Raw genomic sequence first — 25,915 nt, forward strand, 5'->3', positions numbered from 1 at the left:
CTACGAGATAATACAATACCAAGCAATCCTAGATTCTGCTGAGCGTCTGGACAAAAATGTTTCTGAATTTCTGCGCCTGTTTAAGATATAGGTTCCTTCCTTTTCTAAATGAAACTTTCTCAGATATTATTATAACTCAAACAAATGTTAAAATTACTTACTTGTCGATGGAGAGCTTCAGAACCCTTTTGGTTATGGTTTTGAGAAAGCCCCTCTTGCTCCCATATCAACGCTTGTTGATAACCAGGTCTTCGTTGCCCTATCAGTAAATTAAATTTTTTATCAACTAGAGTTGAATTTAAAAAAAATTAAAATGAGTACAATTTTTTACGTTTTTACCTGCGCCATTCTGCTTCGTTTTTCGTTCCATAACTCCCGAATTAATGGGCTTCTCTCAGGTACCACTGTTGTTTTACGGCTCCCTTCATTAAGGTACAGGAGAAGGGCTCTCCGCCCTGAGACTGCTTGATTAAGCTGTAAAAAATTTAGGTAAATTTTGAAAATAGATACTTGAAAATTTTCACCATCACATGAATCTACATATAAAGGTGATACTTGCCTAACTGCAAACTCCACATCTCCTTACAAGACGACGTCTCGCAGCTCAGCTTTTGCGGTCGCCTTGGAAAGGAGGACGATGGTTTCCACAGTGCGGGCATTAAATGAGCCAGGATATTGTGCCCGCAGCTGCTGGTAACTTTCGCAAATCTGTAATCAATTCAATTTGAGATTAATCATTGTACCATGAACAATATTGAACCCAAATTTGCAAAGGTTGCTTACGTAGCTTCTGCATGGCTCCGGAATGGTCGGATTCACATCCCTCGCCGCATTCAAATACGCCCTCAAATTTTCTGCTGCCTGAAAATAAAAAGTGGGTATTTACCTCATTGAGCATCCATAGAAGACGCGCAGTGTAGCCTGCACCTGGGCATAAAGTTCCCAACCTAGGTGGGTAACTTGGAGTCCATAGTCCCCACTACAATAGTTCGAGAGATAACTCGAAGTACTGCTCCTCAGTCGAAAATTCGGCACCTCTACTGTCGCTTTTTGGAGGGCACCTATCGTTGATACCCTACATGTAGGTGTTTACAAGAAAATCATAACTATTTAAAAATTACTTACTCAGACTGGAAGCTGGAATATTGATTTGAATGAAGGAGAGATTAATAATTGTGCAAAAATCAAATGCTTATAATATTATCCACCAGAGTATCATGTTTTGGTATCAGTGCAAGTGTCCAGGCTTCTTAATGCAGCCATGTTGGCAACTCGGCCTCTGTAGTACGATTGTGTGTCCTCTTCTTTCTCCCCTTGGTTATTTGAATAGTTGAAAGTAATTTGAAGAAATTAATCAAAATGCAGTACATATTTTTCACTTTTTCGTTGATAATTATTGATATGCATTAATTTTCGTTCTTCCTGAACGGCATCTTGTAAATGCCTATTGCTTATATTTACCTACTTACTTCGTCTCCAACGGAAAGTGGCAAAAAAAATAATGAAATACATAAAAAATCACCCAAAATGGAGAAAAAAATTGCAGTTTTATATTAAAAATGATACCCATACCTACCTACCTATCAACGATACGCTCTGTGGCGTTATATTTACACAACATTACCAAAAATATTACACCGCGAACACAATGTCGGTTAAAAAATATTATCTTTCTCGAACAAAAACCATTCGTCATGAAGAATACGCAGCATTAGCGATAGCGTATCTTGGCAATTTTATTTCCAGCTCGGAAATTGTTTCATTTTATAAATAATCGTTCGAGTATTTCATATTAAGATATTCTCTCTCGCTTTTCCTACTAGCTGCTGGTTTCTGCTGGAACGTTGAAAATTTTCGTACCCTATTAAAATTACACCGCCTTGTACTCTTATACTGCATAAGCATTCGCTTCGATGCGGGGGTGAAAATTAATCGATGATCGTATCAAATTGGCGTCGAATACATAAATTTTTCTGACACGTTTGCGCTTTTAATAAACGAGAATACGTAAAAACACCGCCATCAAACTCTCGTATCCGAATTTCTTCTTCTTCTCGAGGAAACATTCTTCTCGTTTCGCGAATTCTCTCTTATACTGTACGTCGGTTCGTTGTATTTTGCACATTTAATCGAAATTTTTGTTGTGTAAAAACAAGACGAGCGTGAAGGTTTTTCTTCTTCTTGCGAAAATCACACAACGAGGCGACTTATTTTCTAGCTCTCGTAAGGGTGCTGTCTCTCTCTCTCGCTCGTGTTATTTTTACTCATCATCTATCCTTTTCAGCCGTTTTTACGTGCAGCGTTCATTTTGCTGGGTTAAAAACCTGATTCCGTGAGTATACTTTCGCCGTGTGACAACAATTCGCCGAGAATCGTGTTCTTTATAAATAATTAACGCTCGAATTAAGTATTTACCAGGCTATATACACTGTACACGACGGTGACTCATCATTGTCACGGTGTGTTTTCAGTAAATACGCCAGATTCTCGTCTTTTTATACCGGCTGTGTTTTTCTTTTGCGCGGGGGGTTTACTCTCTTTCTTCGGTTCGTCGTCGTTGTAAAGCTCGAGCTAATAACCTCTTTCATTATTTATAATAGTCGAACAAACGATCTCATTATGTATTTATCTTAAACTAGATACAACGACCGCGCGAGCTATTCTGTGTACCTAGAACGTCTAATTTTCTCAGGCCCAAATTACCCTTATGGATTGCCTCACAGTTTCCAGAAGCTTTATCGAATAGTTTGTTTTTCTCGCTACGTGTCGTGTACTTATGGTATGGTAGGTAGATTTCGAGCTTAAGTCATTAAATCTTTAACGACGAGGGTTAATTCAATAGATGCCTGTGTGTCTGCCTGCCTACGTGAAACGGAGCGTTGGATTGGCGTATTTTTGCAGATCCGATGAACTATTAATAGGGGAGTTCGCATAAGGAACAATTGCACCCCCCTGCTGTTCCTCCGGTAGAACTTTTTTCTTGAAATACGAGTCCTAAGGAACATTTCTAGCCCTTGTCCTCAAAAAAAAGTGTCCCTACTTACAAAATGGCGGCCATTTCGATTGACAGGTCAGTCGAAATCGCAGATTTTGCGTTCCAACATAGAACTAGCATAAAATTTTTAAACCGTGCAAATGTAGATCGAAAGAGCAGGCAAAAAATTCATCACCTGTCAAAATTTCAAGTGCTAAAGTGCTTTTTTCGATTTTGGTGAATTTTCAAAAATCAAGTTTTGGCCAAAATGTGAAAAGAAATCAAAATTTTACCAAATTGACCTAGAAAGCGGAAATTTGGGATATACCCCATTTTTGACCTGCCTAATCGATTGGAAACTGTTTCAAATCGTTTTGAGCAGTTCTGGAGCCTCCAGCAGATTTTTGAAACTTGAAATTCCCACAAAATCTCATCAAATGGAGTTGGAAAGCAGAAATTAATTCTGCAAATTGAGTTCAATACCCTATGAAGTCGACTGCAGGTGAATTTAATGTGGTTTTGGAGCCTCTAGCGGTTTTTTGAAAATTACTGGAGCCTCCAGTAAATTTTTGAAACTTGAAATTTCCCCAAAATTTCATAAAATGGAGATGGAGAGCTGAAATTGACTATGCACTCTAATTTTGACACTCTCTGAAGACAACTTCAGGCGGGTTCAAGTAATTTTGGAGCTTCCAGCGACTTTTTGAAAATGACTGTCATTGGAATTAAGCTTGAGGTAAAAACGTGTTTTTTCATCAGATTGCTTACTTATTATATGAGTCCACAAGAAAAAATACCTAAACGAGTTACTTACGCTTGAGTATTTGCTTACTAATTCTGATGTGAAGGTAAAGAGTACATACCTTTGGTGCCAACAGCCAACACTCTGAACTTTTCGACGGTATGCGAGATTTCATCGGCGGGTACACCATGTAAAGCATTGTAAATTTCCCGGGATTCATCAGGGCCGAACAATGAGATGAGATCAATATCCTGTAACAGTAAGTCAGCGGTGGCTTTAAGGGGGGGTATAGGGGGTATACACCCCCCCCCCAATTTGAAAATTCGGAATTTGCCGACAAAATCAGCAAACTATCCTCAAAAATTCTCAATTCTTTAAAAAGCTTTTGCCCTCGCTTCGCTCGGGCCACTTTCAAACTCACAGTTTCGCGAAATCTGTGATTGAATTTGAAAAATATTGAGATCACAAAAACCAAATTCCTTCAATAAAATTGACGTGAACTCAAAAATTAAGAAGAAAATTCCTGAAATACTCGTATTAATACTCAAACTATTTGAAAAGTACGAATTTTTCATTTTCTAGAGCCAACTAACTGTTCAAAAACATACAAAAATGACTGTTTTTTCGTTTTCTGATCCTCATGCGCCCCCCCCCACTATATAGTTTTCTGCATCTTCATTTGTTCATATGTATCAAGATGGCTGTTATTTTAAAAATCCGAATTTTATCGCTCTCAATAGCTCAAGAGGTTCAGCTTGGATAAAAATTAGATGCTGAAAATTCAAGGTCGAATTGATTGATTTTCAAGGTACACCTCCTTTTTCTTATGGAAATGAATTTTTCAGAATAGTAAATATTCAAAAAAATAATAATAATAATAAACTTATCAGCTTCACTGCTCTAGACTAATTGCACGAGTTATTGCAATACAATTCTGTGGAATTGAAAGATTGGTAATGAAGAATTAAAAATAAAATAAAATCAGCAAAAAACCAGACATTCGTGAAAAGTTTGAAAAATTTACCTTTTTCAAGGACGCCTCTATTTACATTCACAGAAAATAAGCATGGTAATTGTTGTTATCTTTTAGCTTGTGAAAATCAATAATGCAAAATAACACGTGTCCGCAGATAACTAGAAAAATTCTCTAGATAATTAATATGTATTTTGTGAACGTTGGTTTCAATCAACTAACAATTGGGACCCTTTTGATCTAACACTCTGCGATTTAAACGAAACCAAATTAGATCGAAATAGAATATTCTATAAGCCCACCCCTCTCACCAGCATTATCCAATATTTCAAGTGCCGAAGTTCATTTTTGGATTTTTGGCAAATTTGTGAAAAAAATTTAAAATTTAAAACAACTGTTTCGAGAGCGATTTTTGAATTTTTTCATGAAATGTACCCAAGTTATAACTTTTTGAGCGTATAGGGGACCATTATAAATTATTCCTTCAGCTGTTCAAGTCCCATACACCATGTTCACCATTTCCAAGGTTCTTGGACTAACTCCAAGTTCAATTCTTGTACCAGGTAATCGATTAAACTCATGTCTGGTACGACAAAATTGTATCCTGTCAACTGGGATTCTGGGTATGGCTCCATCATGTGGTATATAGTTATGGTCCTCCATGGGTAATAATCAGCAAAAAAAAACACACACACATGGAATCTTGAATTGAGTGAAACGGAGCGTTGGATTGGTGTACTTTTCCATATCTGGTGAACCAGACTCTTCTTCTTCATGTGCTCATATAGTTATAATTATTCCAACAAAAAAAAAGTACCTATAGCAGCTTCATTACAGTTCCCTTGACAATATTCATGCACGAGTAATTAAAATAAAAATCTGTAAAATTGAAAAATTGGTAATAGAAGAACGAAATCAGGTTGAATTTAAAATAATAAAATCAGAAAAAATCCAGACATTCGTGAAAAGTTTGAAAAATTTTGTAACGGTGCGATCCGTCATGACATAGATACGTGAATATGATGATAATGACTTCCACAAGGGGATGATAAAAATTATTCCTAAGGGGTGAATAATTTTGCTTACTCGGATAGCTCACTTACCTATCTAAATCACTCTAGATGACATCGTTCATCTCACAATTGGATTCTCTCACTTAGTCACTCACACTGACAAAGATTAAGAATCGAATTATTATACATTATTTATTGCAATTAATAAATGATACAACAATACATGCATAAATATTCAGAGGACTTAAGCCAGTTGTGCCTGGGCTGGGAGGCTCACCGGTTATAGAAGGCTTTTTTAAGGCACTCCTTATACCACCGAGGTGGTAGGGGACTAAAAGGCGAACACAATAAATTGAGTTCCCTATACATTCGATGGAAGATCGGGATGAAATTCAATGGTTCTCGGAGCCATTGAAGGACAAGAAGTTGATTATACCTGCTATTAGGCAACCATAATCTACATTAGGAGGATGAAGGAGATCGATTAAATAATCAACTCAAACAACTGTACACGTTTACTGTCTCTCCTGCGGTCCCCCAATACTAAGACCTTTAGCGACAGCACTAGTTTTTAAGTACACATTATCTTGATTGACTTACCTCAATGTCCGGACTCACTGGGTAGTTTCAGGCAAATTTATAAAAATACCTCCTCATCATTGCGACCAAACGACTAACATGATGAGGAGTTAATCAATTGAATAAAAAATAAAAGTATTTACCATCAAAGATGGTTCGATAAATATTGAAGGTAAGGGAGACACTCAGTCTCAAGAATTAATCAATGACATTGCCACACGGCTGGCCACTCCGCGAACAAGTGAAGATCGAGCTCAGACGATCCTTGGATCTAACCTCAGATCGTCTGATCGTAGTTAAAACGTTACTCTCTAGAGGGAGCACCCTCTCGAGGTGTATATCATAATCCTCACATACGTGACGAGTACAATATCGACCTCCTCAAGGACGTATTCCCATAATACCCCCTGAGGCGGTCAGGCCATAACTGCTCCTTACAATTTACCTTTTTCAATGGCTTCACCGCGGCGCCGTACGCTAGTCGTTTCCATTTCGTATTAACCTTTAAAAATTTTTTTTTTAAATGGAATCTTGAATCGAGTGAAACGGAGCGTTGGATTGGTGTATTTTTCCAGATCTGGTGAACCACACTCTTCTACTTCTTCATGTGCTCCTCAGTTGTAATTATTCCAAAAAAAAAGTACTTTACTCATTACTGTTCCTTTGACAATAACCATGCACGAGTAATTAAAATGAAAATCGGTAAAATTGAAAAATTGGTAATAGAAGAACGAAATCAGGATGAATTTAAAAAATAAAATCAGGAAAAACCACACAATATTCGTGAAAAGTTTAAAAAAATTACCTTCAAGGTACTTGAGGTTTTTGTCTTGATCGAGAAGTTAGCGAAATCAGATGTTGTGAAAGTTTGTTTCAATCAACTAACCAATAAGAGAACTTTTTGATCTCACATTCTTCGATTTAAACGAAACGAAGTTGGATCAAAAGAGCTTATTCTAAGCCCACCATCTTGCCCTTATTAAGCAATATTTCAATGGCCAGAGTTAATTTTTGGATTTTTGGCAAATTTGTGAAAAAATTTTGAAATCTAAACAAACCGTCTCGAGATTGATTTTTGAACTTTTTTATGAACTATAGGTACCTAAGTTAGGTTTATAACTGTTTGAGCATAGGGAAACATTATAAATAATCCCTTCAGTTCAAGTCCATTACACTAACAAATATATACTTACTTTTGTATCAATTCTGAAGCTTACAGTGCTTTATCAATTCTCTCCAAAAATTTCAAATCAGAGATCACTTATTAGAAAAGAAAAACGTGAACTTCAGCACTCATAATTTTGGTCGGTGTTGGTTCGGTTCTCTTCTCGGCCGTTTCAGGATGCTTTCGCGAAATTCCAGGAGGATGAGTTCTAAAGTGAACTTTTGAACAATATGTGATTTGTAAATTACACAAGAAGTGAATAATTGAAATTTTTCAAGAAATTAGATACCTCATCATCAATTCCATGGTATATCCCATTTGTCATTGTTCGGCTTCAAGGTGGTTTGAAGCTTTTAACCTCAGGATGAGCCCAACTATTGGCTTCTCCGTAGATATATACCTACCTTTACAATGGTGCCAGCTAAAGAAATTGGTCAAAAATTCACTTCGTATATGACCTCAAACTCCTGAAAATTCGCAGCAACTTTCTAAAAAAGGTCGAGCAAATGTCCAATAGAATCTAACCAAAGTTATCGATGCTGAAGTTGATTGTTGACCCTTTCACCGCGCGATTTGAAATTTCTGGAGCAATTTAATAATTCACTAGAGGCTCCAAAATGGCTCAAAATTAAGTAGTTCTTGATTTAGGGGTCAGATTTGGATAGTCAACCAAAAGCTGAAAGACGAAAGCCGATACATTTTGAGGTTTGCCAGCTATTTTTTCAGCTTTTCTAGTGGCTGTTTTTGTTTTTTTGTTTCAATGAAAGTGTCGAATTTTTTCAATCTCTTATCCTAAAAAGACCATACTTTTACCGCAGCTGAAAGCCAGCTAAAAACCAGTTGTGTCAGCTATATCAATTTTGAAAGCCAAAAGCCAAAGCTTTATGATTTTTCATTGAAATCTAAAAGCCACCAGCTCTGTATTTATCTTTTGGCTGACCAAGTCTGGTCCCAGGGACGTTGAATTGAAGGAATTATTCGCATTAGCTCACTTCGCTGAAAAATTTTACATTTCACAAAAAATTTTAAAAATCACCCTCGAAAAAGCTTTTTTAATTATTTTAATTTTTCAAAAGTTCACCAAAAATCTAAAAAATATTTCGTTCAAATCAAAAAGTGTGAATCAGAGACGTATATCCAAGAGTTGGCCAACAGATGTTGTAATGATAATTTTCGAATAGCACGGATCCAAAATCATTAATGCAGACTCGGAGATATTTCCTGCGTAGCCCTCTGGCTGAAGGTGTAGGAGGTGACATTGCAATTTTCATCGATTTCAAATCAGTTGAGAATTAAATCGAGTATTTAGCAGTAAACGAGAAGCAGCTTAGCACTACAGAAATAGTGTAATGAGCATTATTGCATGTACCTAGAAAACTATTGCTTACTTTTCACAATACTTGTCTTTCTGCAAACCCCGATAATTTTTGGTCTGCTTCAATCGGGTCAAGTTTTGTAACTTTGATTTTTTTTCAGTTGATTAGAAATCATGAGGTTTGTTTCTCCTCAATTCCAATGCCAAAGTACAAAAATGTAGATGAGAAACATGAAAAGATTACTTACTTGAGAATATTACTTACAGTGTGGAAATTTAAAGGACGAATTTCCAAAGGAAACTATACACCATAACCAGCGTTCCAATAGATTCTGCAAAAATGAATGGCGTTAGGATTAAAATAGTAGATTAATAATACAGATTAATTGAAACACTTTTGATACGTACCTACTTCTTCGTAAATAGCACCAAAATAAAACAAACCAACCCAGTCACAAAATCGCCGTTGTCGTTGGTTCGGAAATTTTAAGAGAGTTACGAAAACGATTTTCGATTTCTGTTCTACATAAGATAGTTGTTAGCCTCGGGGTTTCTAAGTTGAGTAGAATTATCGGGGAATTTATTTTTAAGTAGATAATCAATGTTTTGAAATTTATCGAAATTAAAAGGAGTACTATCAGATTGGTTAAAAATAGGGATATCAGATTTATTTTTCAGTTTGCTCATTACGATCCTGTAAGGAAGAGACCATAAATTGGACTGAGTACAGAAGCTACTTCAAGCATTTTGCTTCGCGATTCTAATCCGCTCTATGTAGAGCCTTCTGACATCGTAATAAGGTTTTCGACGAATCCACAGTTGAAAAGGTGGGATTTTGTCCTACCTCTTTGATATACCAATTCACTATTCACCTCTTCTAAAAGTAGGACCAATAAAATTATCAATTTTTAATCGATTTTCGATTAAAAAAGCATCAAATTCTGTATCCCTGCCAGTAATGCTCTCTGTGAGTGGTGCCGAACGAGCATTAAAATTGCCTGCGACTACTACAGAACAAAGATCTTTGATTTCAAGTTCAATAGCGTGTAAAACACGGGGTCAAATTCTCGTTTGGCGATGCATAAATAGAGAAAATGTCAATATCGTTAACTTTGATAATAGACCATTGTAGTTTTAGTCTGAAAGAGATAATAAGTATGATTAACTTACTTCCAGAAAGGGTCGGAGGATCAATTTCGTGATTCACGTCTTGTATTTGACTTTTTTTCCCAAAATGTGACTTCCTAAGGAACATTTTAAAGCAACCTTACCAAAAAAAAGTTGACATTACCAACAACATTGTGGTCATTTTGATCGAAAGGTCAGCCGAAATCGCATATTTTGCTTTCTAACATGGGACTCGTGCTAAAATCTCTAAACCTGGCTCAGCTAGATCGAAAGAGTACGAATAAATTCATCACCAGCCAAAATTTCAAGTGCTAAAGTGCATTTTTCGCTTTTTTCTTTAAATTTTTAAACATCAAATTTGGACCAAAAATGAGAATAAAAATTATGATTTTACCAAAATGACCTATAGGAATCTTAAATTTGAGATGTATCCTATTTTCGATCTGCCAAATCGATTCAATACGGTTTCAAACCGTTTCGAACAGTTCTATAGAACCTCCCGCAGATTTTAGAAGCCTGCGGCGACTTTTTGGGAACTACTGTAAGTCTAGTTCAGAATCAGATACGTGTTTGCGTAGAGTGATTTCATTGAAATTGAAAATTTTAAAAATTCACTGTTGCACCTCTGTTTGATGTAAGAAGCTTACCTCGTCAAATTCAGTCTACGTCCTATTTCTGGGCTGCTTCATAGGTGGCAAACCGTTTTGATGCATTTGAGCAATTTTTTAGAAATGTCGACTTGATAGGGTATAAAAGTAAAAATACAAAGTAAATGTCAGTTTTCCAACTTCATTTGGTGAAATTTTGAGGAAATTTGAAGTTCAAAAATCCGTTAGAGGCTCTAGAACTACCTACTTGAAACTGTTCGAATCAGTATTGAATCGATTTGGCAAGTCGAAAATAGGGTACATCCCAAATTTCAGGTTCCTAGATCCATTAGGTAGCATTTCATTTTTTTTCATTTTTGGCTCAAATTTGATTTTTAAAAAAAATTTTAAAAATGCGGAAGATGCGCTTTGACGCATTAAATTTTGACTGGTGATCAATTTTTTCATACTATTTCGATTTAGCTGTGCCAGGTTCAGAAATTTTCGGCACGAGTCCAATCTTAAGAAAAAAATCTGTATACCTATTCCACTGATCTCTGAGTCAAAGTGGCCGCCATTTTGTTAGTGAGGCCAACTTTTGTTGGCAAGTTTGTTTTAAAGTTGTTCCAGAAGATGGCGAGGAGTTACATATTAGGGTGGCCCACTTTTTTAAAACCCAAAATTTTTTGTTCTTCACCCCCTAGAGTTGTTCTCTATGACCAAAAAATAATTCCCTGAAAATTTGAGCAAAATCGATCAACATTAACACGTGCCTGAAACGTGCCAAAGTTTCAATAATATAGTAGCGCGTCACTAGTACATTTCCCACGGGCGCGACGCGGCACATAACGTAATCTCGCGCGTTCAGCTTCGAACGCTTTCAGGAGTACCCCTACCTCCCACCCTATTCTCTCCAAGGCAGTTTTGATGTTGTTTTTTTTTTATCAATAATAAAAACACAATTTTTATTTCGAAATGCACACGTTACATATACCTACTTGAGCATTATTTTTTAAAACAATCTTCTAACTCGACAACCACATTTAAATTTCAGGGTTTCGCTTTTTTGCGATGGTCTGAGAATTTTGTTCTTTCCCCATTTAGTGGATTTTAGCCCCTCCAATGAAGCTTTTCAGAAGTTTTCAACCCTACTTCCTCAATCTTCGAGTGGGTGGTGTCTGCCTAACCCCGCTAGAGTCAATCAAATATAGGAGTTTTTTGAATACCTATGATTCATGATAGGTATGAAGAAGAGTGAAAAGTCTTGAGTGTAAAACAGATATGACCCTCATGAATATTAAAGAGTAAGTATAAGTAACGGTTAGCAACTTTTCAGGAGAGCAAAAATGAGATTTCAAGCCTGGTGATTTTCTAGTGTAATGAGGAACACAATCGATACCATTATCATTAATACTTGACTGAAAACCAATCATTTTAATGGTATAACTCAACTTATACTGTTGAAATTAAACTGTAAATGAACAAATTTGGACTTAATATACCATTGAAATGAGTTGGATTTCTGATGATACAGTGTTGATTTTTGGAAAAAATTTTACGTAGCTGGATTGAGCTCAGTCTCCAGAAACAGAAAATGTCAAAATCGCAAAATCGTCAAAAGTTGACGTATACGCTTGATATTTGTGAGGGCCATAATATCAGTTATATACTTAATACTTTTCACTCTTTAAGAGGTAGGGGAGTTCGAAGCGCCACCCCACTCGAATAATTTGAGGTCATGATTTATTTTCCTAGGCTTGTGTGAGGTCAAAACTGATGTAAAGAACGTATTCTATACCGATTATGACTCATAATCAAAAAATCCCCCATATTTGATTGACTCTAGCGGGGTTCAGGAGACAGCACCCACTTGAATATTGGGGAAGTACGGTTGAAAACCTCTGAAAAACTTCATTGGGGGGCTAAAATCCACTATAGGGGGACAGAACAAAATTCCCAGACCATCGCAAAAAAGCGAAACCCTGAAATTTAAATGTGGTTGTCGAGTTAGAAGATTGTTTTAAAAAATAATGCTCAAGTAGGTATATGTAACGTGTGCATTTCAAAATAAAAATTGTGTTTTTATTATTGATAAAAAAAAAACAACATCAAAACTGCCTTGGAGAGAATAGGGTGGGAGGTAGGGGTACTCGTGAAAGCGTTCGAAGCTGAACGCGCGAGATTACGTTATGTGCCGCGTCGCGCCCGTGGGAAATGTACTAGTGACGCGCTACTATATTATTGAAACTTTGGCACGTTTCAGGCACGTGTTAATGTTGATCGATTTTGCTCAAATTTTCAGGGAATTATTTTTTGGTCATAGAGAACAACTCTAGGGGGTGAAGGATTTGAAAAACAAAACAAAAAAAAATCATGTACAAATATGGGCCACCCTATTACATATTGCCCAATATGTCATAGTTCGTTGGTCTATAAAAAGACAAATTGTTCTTCAGTGTCGCCTGAAATCATAAATTAGTATCAAAAACTTACATAGCGCAGCATATAGGGGTGAATTTGCTTCGTAAGTTATCATATGAAAAATTCTCGACCCTTTTGTCCTTATGTATGTGAATAGAATTTTCAAGTATGGGTATTTTCAACCCGTGAAAAACATGAAATTTTCAACAAAAAAAGCTGCGATTGGCTTCAAAAATCAAGGATGGTGCGTTTTATACGTTCTGTGTTATACTTATTTAATAGAAAAGACGCTGGTGTTGGAGACCAAAAACTTACCTACTTAGTAATTTTTAACATACTTTTTTTCAAAACCAACGTGTACAGAATTTTAGCCTCGTTCTCATGGCATAATGATTTTCAAAATCCGCTCAAATCACTCGTGCAAAAATAACCATTTTTCAGACTGAAAAAGGTAATACTGAAAGCAATTTGTTTTGTTCACTTTCAAATTGAACAGTCTGTAACTTCGAAACCATCTCGAGAACCATACTTTTCTTGAGGGGCAGGATAGGTAGAATTTTATTCTCTTTCCAGTGGCATAAACATTTTCAAAATCCGCTCAAACACTCGCTCAAGTAAATCGATTTTTCAATTCGAAAAAGGTAGTGCAGGATGCAGGTCTGATCTGTAGCTGCAGTAGATACCTACCTGTTTATCCTCAAGAAGTCGTCATTTTTGAGCGAAAGCTGTAGCAGAATTTGAAAACCTTTTATGCCATGCCGCTGAAAAAAGGATAAAATTCTGCACATTCTGTCTTCAAAAAAAAGTATAGTTCTCGAGATGGTTTCAAAGTTACAGCCTGTTTAAGTTAGAAGTGCACACAAAAATTATCTTCTGGCGTTACACTTTACAACCTGGAAAATCGTAGTTTTCAAGCGAATGATTGAGCGGATTTCGAAAATGTTTATCACATTGGAAAATAATAGAATTCTGCACATTGTGGTGGCTGTAGTGTTTTCAAAAAAAAAAAAAAAAGGAGTCATGTGTGACGGGCTCGCTGATGAGGTCAATGCTGCCGGGAAAATCTTTTACTTAAGCTGAGGAACTGGCTCGGTATAGGCAATTTGTGCTTCTAAAAGTAAGTATGAAAGAAAATGGTACACATGACTGAATTATTCACGCATTTATTTCGATATACATAACACAAAACCGAACGTTTCGGCACACTAGTTGCCTTCATCAGCGGCAGTAACAACTGAGTGCATTTTACAAATATGCAAAGTACAGAGATAATTGAGACGAATACTGAATACACAGTATGAGATAAACTAGGCGATAGAAGATTAGACTAGACTAGACGAGAAGAGAACCACCTATAACGAGACGATAGATTTCGTTAAAATTGGACAAGTCAGTCCTGAAATTTATTGCATTTTTGGTCTGATTAATGCAAATACATTCGAGAATACGTCTTTTTAGGGTGTTTTTTTCGAAAGCCAAGATTTTATGGTCCTCGTGATGGTTTCGAAGGTACACCTGGTCAAATTTCAAAATTGTAGCGCCACATGGTGTGAAATTCTTAAAATTTACAGTCCTCTTGCGATGGACTCGAAACGCATGCGTACAGGGTGACTGGTGAATGACCATTTTAAAAAAATTGTAAACCTATTCTTTGATCAAAATTACCAGAATCTTATAGATTTGATCCGGGTCCTGGTAGAATTTCGGATTTGAAGTATCGATTTTTATTTTTGAAGGATTATTGATAAATTTTTTGAATCTGAAAAATATTTTCATTAAGGTCAGTCGATCGTTAAATTTTCTAAAGGGGTTTTCTGCGAGACTTGTGACATGTTTCCATCTTGAAGAACATGATTTGGAGCCATTGAACCATACTTAGAAATGAAACAAAAATTCTCTTGCAATCAGCTGATAGGTAGATTTGTTTTAAAGTACTCGTAATTACGCGCCTCTTATCATGGGTTCAACCGTTTCAGAATCTTCGTTTCTAAAATTCTCAAATTTATTTTTTAATCGAGTACATCACTCATTTACTTACACTATCCATGCATCGATGCATCTCTTCGTTAAAAAAACTAAACCAAAAAAATATTATGCATATTATGTGCGTCGAATGAAGGAAATAGAACGATGCCCCGACTCGATAAGAAGCACACTTCCTGAAAACATTTCTAAAAAGACGACGACGACTATCTACTTGTTAATGAGCATATGTGTGGTTCGCTGTAAAGTTATCTATGTAAGAACTTGGAACGAGAACGAAGAAGAGAGTACATTTTTATGAGACACGATGATGCAAAATTGGCGAAATATTCGTGTAAATGAGACGCTTCTGGAACATGTCACGTGCTCGTGTTTTACTCTTATACTCGCGCGTATGTATGTACGATACTTACATTGTTTCGTATATTCCCTATAAATTCAGCTTTTGAAGGTTTACGATTATCGTCGATCTCGTGTTTACAAAAATGTCGAATTATAAGAATTTGTTGGTTTGTGTTTTTTAGATTATCGTATCACGATGATGGAGCTTGGCTAATGAATATGTGGCGGTTGCTGCTTTCGCGGATTTCGATCATATTGGATTTCTCGTTGGGAAGATTGTTTACATCGAGGTAAGTGTCTTAGTAAAATAAGATAAGTACAGTACGTCTACGTAGGTATGTGAACTTACTGGGATGGGTTGATTTTCAACTGTTTCTAGGTGGTTAAATGACGATAGGTATGAGATAATGTAAAGTGATCTGTAAAATCACGATACAGATTTTATTTTTCTCAACTTGATAAGTATTCGTGTACTTGAACTACCTATGTTCCTTTGTTTGCTCGTGAAAGATGTCAATTCCTGCTGTCGGAAAATTGTTGGGTGTTTTTTGAGTTTTTACGTTTACTTCTGCTTTTTGAACCGATCTCCAAGATCTTTCATGGTGGAATCCGATCCTATTTTTTTTTGTAAGCAACAACGCATAATCCAGTGAAACATCTTACTTACTAAAAAATTCACTGAAATTGTTCACTTAGGTGATGGCGTACTGGCATGTGACACGTGAGCAGTGGGGAACTTTCGAAGTTTGAATTGATTTTCATAATAATCGTGAGAATATTCGCAGTATGTATTCTCCATTTTCCCTCGTATTTTTTCCAAGCTCCTCAAATGCTGCAGATAGATTGGACTTTTAATTGAAAAATTTCTAATAACTTGGAAAGGAAATGAAGAATCCACTCGAAAGCTTTCTTGAGTATTTTCCCCCCAAGTTTTTAATTTTGTTCCAATGCACACGTCAAGGTTTCCAACTCCTAAGCCAATAGAAAATGTCATGTCTCAAGTTCCTTGATGAATAGAAAAAGGATTTTGAGCAATTCAACCAAAATGTTGTCCTTTCTGCTAAATCTATTAGTGCATGAGTTAAAAAGCCTGATAAACTCATTGCATCTCTATTCTGAAGGTATTTTAGAACGACGAAGGCGGTGATTAGCCCCTCACTCAGGGGTTCGAACTATAGATTTCCGAACTCTGATTAAACAGATTGTGATTCTCTTACCTTAGCTGCTTCTGGCAGTACTGATCGCTTTCATGTGTAGCGTCACAAAGTAAATAAGATGACCACCGCCCTCCGTTTTGGTGACCTTGAATACATAATTGTAAAGTGATGAAAAAATACGAAACTACTTCCTCACGTTCCTCTACGATTTTCTCTGTTCGTATCCTTCCTTCGGTCAAACGTCGGAATGTTGAAGCAACCACTAGCACATTCCTATATTAAAAACTAAACAGGTAAAAACCATGTGATTTGCATGGTTTATGATTTTTAAATCGAAGAATTGTATAAATTCAACTTACATTTACATTCGTGACCGAAGGGAATGTGAATCTTCAAATCTCTGTAACTGATGGAATTTGTGTGGTGTTGTAACAGATAAATCCTCACAGATATTATACAGTAGCATACATATTATTTTTATCACCTGTTGTTCGGTAAATTCATATGCGGACTCCCATTTGCGTCTTTGATAGCACATATTCGAACTGACGACTCTGACACACCAAGTCGTAGCTTTACTACTCATTGATACTTATCTATCGTTGCTTATCTTTTAGTGAACACGTACTTGCTATTTTGCCGACAAAAAATCAATTTAAACGTGTTGAGTTCAATACCCGAAATTGTATACAAACATTATGTAACCCTCAAAGGCCTAGAAGCAAGTTCTGAAATGTGATGAAAGAAATACTATCAATTTTTAATTTTTTAAATTGGGCTCGCATGAATATTTCATTGATTTGGTGATTGCGCTCTCCCCTCTCCCATCTAGTGAACGATGAAACGATGGGTCAATTTTTTGATTTTTCTCGAATACCGATAAATTAAAACACTCGAATTCGGGGCAGCGTTTACGAAATGCTTTAAGATTACCTACTTACACATTTTAATATAACTGAAAATCAAAAGCAAATGTGATGACCACCGCCCCCTATCCCCTCTTTTGGTGGCCGTAAATTGTCAAAGTGATGAAAAAATACGAGACTACTTCCTTTGTTTCTTTACTTATCAAAGCTCTTATCTTTGTTAAGAGCAGAGATTATTTTTGAAATACTTAGACTTTGGGACTGCAGTAGAAAGCTTTCAACTATCGAAAACCTGCAACTTTGATCTTTTCAAAATTAATTCATTCAAAAAGATCTATCATTTGTAATTTTTAACCGAATTTTTTCAAAAACCGAGGGTTATACATTTTTGAAATTTTTTTCAAATATGTCTTCCATTGGTAAAACATACGTTTTTTGCTTTTTAACGGGAAATTTTTTTTCAGAATTTTTTGCATACTTGGGTGGAAAGGAAACCTTCAAAAATGCAAAAAACTGATTTTTCTTCTGGTCTTTTACCGCTCAAAGTGGCCAATTTTGAACGAATTTTTTTTTCTCACAATAAATCATGAAAGACGCCCATCATGTTTTGTAATTTCTAATTTAAAAATCTTATTGTGCCATTTTAGAAACTCCTAATCCCTCTTTCCTCCTCGAGGTGATCCAACGCTTCAAAATTCATGTATATGGATTACCTGCTCGTGATATCACATTGGAGTGCATCAAATAGGCCTAGTTGCAGTTTCAGAGGAATTGAAAATCTTCAATTTTTTTAAACTCAATTTAGAAAAATGCACTCATCATGGACCAAAAAATACATCAAAATTATCAATAATTTATCGTCGAGTTGATATCAATTCGAACATGAATATGTTGGACCGGTTGGTCACCTCGAAGGAGCGGGGGGGGGGGGGGGGGTTCAGGGGTTTCCAAAATGTCGCAATTGCATTTTATAAATGAATAGACCGCCATGAAATGTAGGAAAAATTGACAAATTTAGTCCGAATTCGGGTCTACAGGGTGCGCGAAAATATCGAGTACCCCAAAAAAAGTTTCTTATTGGAAGTACATATAGGTTGGCAACGTGAAGTAGATGCATACCTACCTATGATTGATGGAATCTTATCATCTCAGTCCAACAGCCATTAATAGTGACCTACTGAAACATTTATAGCAGAAAATTTGGGGGGGGGTATTCGAAATTTCCGCGCACCCTGTATTATGTAATTTGGCGTCTCTTGTGATACATGTTTCGTGAGGAAATAAATGTTTCGACTAAAACTGACCAGTTTGAGTGGAAAAAATCAGTTTCTTGCATTTTAGATGGTCTGAACTTGGGTGAGGTGCCTAATTATTATTTTATCATAATTACACTTCTGAGATAACTTACTGAAAATACCGTTGCAAAGCTAAAAACGCGCTATTTGTTGAAAAGATAAGTTTGAAAAAAAAATTAAAAAATTTTCTCAAATAACCTCTGGTAATATCAAACATTTCTGCAAGTTTGAATTAAATTGATTGGAAAGAAACTGTCAAAAATGGAAATTTCACCTGGATTTGCAATTTCCTTTCTAAAATCAATCCAATCAACTGTTTTTAACTTTGTTGAAATTTGGGATCAATAAAAAAAATCAATACATTGTTCAGAGGCAGATGAGCAATCAGCGAGCCAAAAAGATATAAAACATTTTTTCACCGCATTGGCGCATTTCGTGATTTGTTTTGGCCTTCAAAAGTTTAGTAAAAGGTCAGATTTAGAATTGTGAAAATTTTTGGCTGCACTGGTGATGCAATTTCAACGCGTGTGGGCTTCCTGACATCCCTCATCAGACATATTCCAGTGAAACATCTTACTTACTAATATCTAAACATTCGCAGTAGGAATCCATCTGGGCCATATATTCTTTTTGATTGTCGTGGAAGATGGTATTGCAATTCCGATACCACTAGGGCCGCATTTCATGTATTTTGACCTCGGTGACGACGAAGTATTCGTCTCCGTCGCCATCAGGGCCAATTGCTCATATGAACGGATGTCGTAGGATTCTTCGGTGATTAATTGAATTATGCAAGTTCATTTTTCCAAGGTCCTCAAATTCTGCAGATGGATTCGATTTTTAATCGATAGTTTTCTAATAACTTGGAAAAGAAATCCAACTCTGAAGGCTTTCTTGGGTATTTTTTCGCAAGTTTTTATTTTTGTTCAAATGCACAGGTTAAGGTTTCTAAGCTAATAGGGAATGCTATGTTGAAAGTTCCTTGACGAATAGAAAAGGGATTTTGAGAAATTCAAACAAAATGTTATCCTTTCTGCTAAATCTATACACATGAGTTAAAGGGATCTCATTTGCATCGCTATTCTTAGGGTGTTTTAGAATGACCAAGGCTGTTATTAGCCCCTCACGCAAGTGTTCAGTTCGAACTAGTTACAGATTTCCAAATTCTGATTAAACATAATATGATTCTCTTACCTTTGCTGCATCTGGCAGTACTGATCGCGTTCATGTGTAGCGTCACATATTAAACGCATAAGCAAATTCTCAACTGTGATGAAAAAAATTCTATCAATTTATTAAATTGGACTCGCATGAATATTTCATTGCCTTGGTGATTGCCCTCTCCCCCTCTCCCATTTTGTGAACGATGGAACGATTTTTTGATTTAAACTAAAACACTCAACATGGGTCAGTTTTTACTAAATAGTTTATGATTACCTACACATTTTAATATACATAACTGAAAATCAAAAGTAAATAAGATGACCACCGCCCTCCGTTTTAGTGTACATAAATAATATTGTAAAAGTGGTGAAAAAATACCAAACTACTTCCTCGTTTTGTAGGCATGTTATCCAACTTTATCATGAGGTGTCGGAATTTCGAATCCACCAGTAGCACTTGCACATTAAACTAAAGAGGTAAAAACCGTGTGATTTGCATGGTATAATATATGATTTTCAAATCAAAGAATCGTATACATTTAACTTACTTGCCGCTCGGGTGTGGTACACCAGATGCAATCAAGTTTCATTCTGGAATCTTGGTTTTGAAATGGACTAAAAAAAATTACTGAATAGTAAAAGTTGAATTTTTGATGACCTTGAAAAGTTTTACAAGACGTGATATTTTTCATAATGGACCTCAAAACGACCTTCTAGTTGGATTTCTAAAAATTTTTTTTTGAATCCCCACCGCAAATCTCTTTATTTTTGACCAAAAGTTTTTTTTTGATTTGAAAATTATGTCACTCTCACATTTGTAACTGTTACAACTTGTGCAGAAAATCATTTTTAATTTTTTCTCAAAATTTTGGAATTTGGTTTCAAAAGTTTTTGGCATAATATATTATTCAAGATACTCTGCAAAACTAAATGATACCTACTTATTATTTTAAATTTAAAACAATAATAAATTGACAGTTCGAAATTTAATGAATTGGAGTAATAATTTATTTTAATTTTGATGTTCAAGATATTTGAAAATTAAATTTTATTAATTATTTTTATAGTAAAGGTTTCTAATATGAAGTTGTTTACTTCCGCACCAGTGACCAGAATATTTACCTGTGGAGTAATTTTAATTAGTTTCAATCAAATTGCATATGTAGAATACTTTTGAAAAACTTTTCTGAGGCTTACGGCATCTGAAGATGGGAATATTTTTTATACCTATCTTTTTTTATTTCAAAGATTTTTTTATAGAATTAAAAAAAAATGTTAGTATAATTTATACAATAACAATTTATTTTTACCTTTGCTGCCTCTGGCAGTACTGATCGCTTTCGTGAGATAATATGTTAGATAAACTCCTACGTAGACGTAGTTATCCCAAATTGATCATCTCCGGTGATCTGTATGACATCGAAACCCATTTTTCAATTTCTTCTTGAGCTTTCTCCAAGCCATCTTTCGACGCGACAGATCGATGATGTAAGTTGTCTTTGATCCGAAATTATTAAGAATATATTCCGCATTTTTATTGATCAAGATATTTTCAGTCTGTAATTTGGAAAACAGAAAAATGGTTGAAATTTTCATTTACTTAGTCATTACAACATTTACATTCGTGACCAAAGGGAATGTGAACCTTCAAATATCTGTAACTGATGGGATTTTTGTGACGGTGTAGGATGGATAAATCCTCACAGATATTATAGCATATTTTTATCACCTCTTGTTCAGTAAATTCAGATTGGGACTCACATTAGCGTCTTTGATGATAGTATAAATATTCAAACAGACGACTCTGGCGGCATACCAAGTCGTAGCTTTACCGCTCATTCATTGGCCGTTCGAAGCCATTCCTAAGAATTTTTATCGGTTCTTGTTTAACAATGAGGGTGTTTACATGTATTTTGAGCTCAATACCCAAAATGGTATATACAAACATTGCAGTCCAACCCTCAAAAACCTGAGCAAGTTCTGAAATATGATGAAAAAAATACTATCAATTTTTTAAATTTAGGCTCGCATGAATATTTTATTGGCTTGGCGATTGTCTTCTTCCCCCTCCCATCTTGTGGACGATGGACCGATGGGTCAATTTTTTGAATTTCCTCGAATCTCAGTAAACCAAAACACTCAATATGGGCTAGTTATAAGGAAATAGGTACTTTATGATTACCTACATAATTTTGATATAACTGAAAATCAAAAGCAAATTGATGACCACCGCTATAACCCTCCTTGTTTTGGCGGCCATTAATAATTGTAAAAGTGATGAAAAAATACCAGACTACTTCCTCTGTTTCTTTACTTATCAAAGCTCATTTTGCTGCAAGTTCCTTTATGAAATAGACGTTGGCACTGCAGTAGAAAGCTTTCAACTATCAAAAACCTGCAACTTTGAACTTTTCAAAATAAATTCATTCAAAAATATCCATCTTTGGCAATTTTCAACCTAATTTTTTCAAAAACCAAGGCTTATTATTACACATATAGAAATATTTGGAATTTTTTTCAAATATGTCTTCTTGGTAAAACGCACCGTTTTTGGATTTTCAATGGGAAATTTTTTTTAGAATGTTTTGCTTACTTGGGTTAAATTCTTCAAAAATGCAAAAAAAAACTGATTTTTCTTCGGACTTTTACCGCTCAAAGTGGTCAATTTTGGTCGGAATTTTTTTTTCTCACAATAGGTAGGTATACCATAAAAGACGCCCATTGTGTTTCATAATTTTTAATTTAAAAAATCTTATTGAGCTATTTTGGGAACCCCTAATTCCCATTTCTCGGCTCGACTACTCGCGATATTAAATTGGAGTGCATCATATAGGGCTATTACAGTTACAGAGGAATTGAAAATCTTCAAATTTTTCAACTCCATTTGGAAAAATGCACTCATCATGGGCCAAAAAAAAAGCATCAAAATTATCAATAATTTATCGTCGAGTTGATATCAGTTCAAACATGAATATGTTGGACCGATTGGTTATCTCGAGGTGGTGGGGGGGGGGGTGTCAGGGGCTCCCAGAATACCGCGATTGTATTTTATAAACGAGTAGACCATCATAAAATGTAGGAAAATTTGACAAATTTAATCCAAATTCCGGTCTACAGGATGCGCAAAAATATCGAGTCCCCCCCCAAAAAAATTTTTTTTTTTTGTTAGTAATATAAATTGACAGCGTGAAATAGATACATACCTATGATTGATGGAATTTTATCATCTTTGCCCAACAACTATTCACGTGCTTTCACTATTATCATTCAGGGTGACCTACCGAAAGATTTAGCAGAACACTTTTTTGAGGGTAATCGAAATTTCTGCGTACCCTGTATTATCCATTTGTAGATTAGCGTCCTTTGTGATACATACTCGTATTTCCTGAGGAAAAAATGTTTCGACTGAAATTGACTAGTTTGAGTGGGAAAAATTTTGAAAAAATTAGTTTCTTGTATGTTTGAAGGTCTGAACCTGTGTGAGGTACCTAATTATTATTTTTTCATAATTATACACTTCTGAGATAACTTTCTGAAAGTTCCGTTGCACTAAAAACGCGCTCTTTTTTGAAAAGATAAGTTTGAAAAAAAATAGAAAAATTTTATCAAATAACCTTTGGTAATGTCGAAAATTTCTGCTAGCTTGAATTTTATTAAATCGTTCAGAAAGAAACTGTCAAAAGTGGAAATTTTAACTGTATTTGCAATTTCTTTTCTAAAACTGATCCAATCAAGTGTTTTGCTTTGTTGAAATTTGGGACCAATAAAAAAAAATATCAATAGGTACATTTGCTTAGAGGCAGATGAGCAATCAGTGAGCCAAAAAGATACGCCGTGTTAGCTCGATTCAAAAAATACAAAGCATTTTTTCACCGCATTTCGTGATTTGTTTTGACCTTCAAAGATTAATAAATGTGATTGGGTAAACGTAACATTACACAATGCAACAATAAGTGTGTACTTTTTCTGACGAACAGGCATTCGAGTTCACTAAACGTATGTAAGGTTTAAAATAAAGAACATTATTAGGCTACTTACTAAAGCGGTTTATTTGAATCATCACTGATGATGCACATTCAACGTACGTTTCGTCTTCCTGACGTTCCTCATCAGACACCCATATCCAGTGAAACATCTTATAGTCTGTCTCATTTAACTTGACCTCTCAAAAATTTCCTACGTTGTCAAAATGTGCAATGTTTTGATGTTTACAACTGCATAATTTCGTTACATAATACAACAAAGTCAAGCATTGCCCATGAAAAATAATATTTACTGGCTTCCAAAAATGAAAATACTGTAAATGTAATGTTATCAGTACCTATTTTCACAATTAAAATTACATTTTTCATGTTATTTTCCATTATTATTATTAAAGATCGTGCTTATTACTTCAAATTATCTTCAAATAAGTAATGTTTCAAAATTTCAATTCATTTTCATTAAAAAAAAAAAAATCAGCATGTTCATTTGCTTTACTTTGCCATATTTGCCGCGTAAGGTGGGGTTGACTTTACTATTTGTTTTCTTTTGAAATTATTTGTGGCAACTGTGCGTTGTATTTACACAATGCGATAGAGTAGTGTGTAAGTATTGGTAATGGTCAAGTTAAATGAGACAGACTATACTTACTAATTTCTTGTAGCGTATCTCTTTTTTCCATGTGAATTTTCTACATTTTGTTGTTGATCTTAAAATTACCTGCAGAAATATTTAAGTTACAACATTTAAAATTCTAATTAACAGAAAATGCACATTTCATTTAGGTTACTTACTAAAGCAGTTCATTTGAATCATCACTGAAGATGCACTTTCAATAGGTACGTTTCGGCTTCCTGACATTCCTCATCAGTCATCAGACATAATCCAGTGAAACATCTTACTTACTCGTACTAATATAAATCCAAGTGCGAACAAATTCACGTATGGAGATCTCTTTTTTTCCTGATCTCGTATCTTAAAACAGACAGCAGATTTATCTGTAGTTATGTATATTTTATTACGAACTGAAAATTTCACTAAAAATTAGTTGATTCGCTTACATCTGCTATTTGTGCCCCTTCTCATTGTAAGTTCAAATGGGTTTTCATAATAATCGTAAGAACGTTCGCAGTTGTGTTGCATTTTTCCTCGTATTTTTTCCAAGGCCCAGGCCCTCAAATGCTGCAGATGGATTCGATTTTTAATCGATAGTTTTCTAATAACTTGGAAAAGGAATACAATTACTCAAAAAGACTTTCTTGGGTATTTTTTACCAAGTTTTTATTTTTGTTCAAATGCACGCGTCAAGGTTTCTAAGCTGATAGGGAATGCTATATGTCTCAAGTTTCTTGATGAATAGGAAAGGGATTTTGAGAAATTCAAATAAAGTGTTGTCCTTTCTGCTAAATCTATGCACATGAGTTAAAGGGAACTCACTGCATCGATATTGTGAGGGTGTTTTAGAATGACGAGGGCTGCGATTAGCTCTCACGCAAAGTGTTCAGTTCGAACTACATAGTTACAGATTTGCAAATTCAGATTTTAACAGATTGTGATTCTCTTACCTTTGCTGTATCAGGCAATACTGATCGCTTTCATGAGTTTCGATAATGTGTTAGATAAATAACCATCACCATTACTTGATATCATTTGCGTCTTTGATATGTAGTATTCGAACAGACGAGTCTGACATACCAAGTCGTAGCTTTACCGCTCATTCATTGGCCGGTCGAAGCCATCATTTCTTCGATACGCGGTGGTTTACATTGTACTATTTTGCCGACAAAAACTCAATTGCAACGTCTTCAGCTCAGTACCCAATGTTGACATGTTCGCAGAGCGCTGTATGTACTTGTTTCACAGCAGCTTTTTGAGCTTCCGTGGTCAGGTTTGGGTGAAATGTACCTACGGGTGATTTTTTTCCCACGGTATTGTCTACCCTTTCCTTCCCTCCTCCTTCTCAATAAAAATGCATTTTTTAATATTCAACTCACTTGAATAAAAAATGTTCAAAACTTTTTTCGAAGATTTTGGAAAACATTTGAAATTCTGAAATTTGGAGTTTCCGAAATATTTCTGCAAGTTTCAGCTCTCTTCTAGGTCATGAAAATGAATAGGTAAATCTGTTTGGAGAAATTACACCCTTTAAATTTTCACCGAAACTCGTTATTTTCACGCAGAAATCCAGCATTTTGCAAAACTTAATAGAACCATTCGCGAATATTCTACTA

The 25,915-nt window shown here is 35.4% G+C and overlaps 1 protein-coding gene across 6 annotated transcripts in view; it reads left to right on the plus strand.

Annotated features, from left to right (window-relative positions):
* Positions 1-25,915, plus strand: part of LOC135843515 (potassium voltage-gated channel protein Shaw-like) — a 761,198-nt gene that overhangs the window by 449,077 nt on the left and 286,206 nt on the right. For all 6 annotated transcript variants that reach the window (XM_065361442.1, XM_065361445.1, XM_065361446.1 and 3 more), the window contains one exon: positions 15,405-15,512. The gene's annotated coding sequence lies outside the window, so the exon portion shown is untranslated. The remainder of the gene's footprint in view (positions 1-15,404; positions 15,513-25,915) is intronic.

Source organism: Planococcus citri, chromosome 4 (assembly GCF_950023065.1).
Source record: "Planococcus citri chromosome 4, ihPlaCitr1.1, whole genome shotgun sequence".
Classification (NCBI taxonomy): Eukaryota; Metazoa; Arthropoda; class Insecta; order Hemiptera; family Pseudococcidae; genus Planococcus; species Planococcus citri.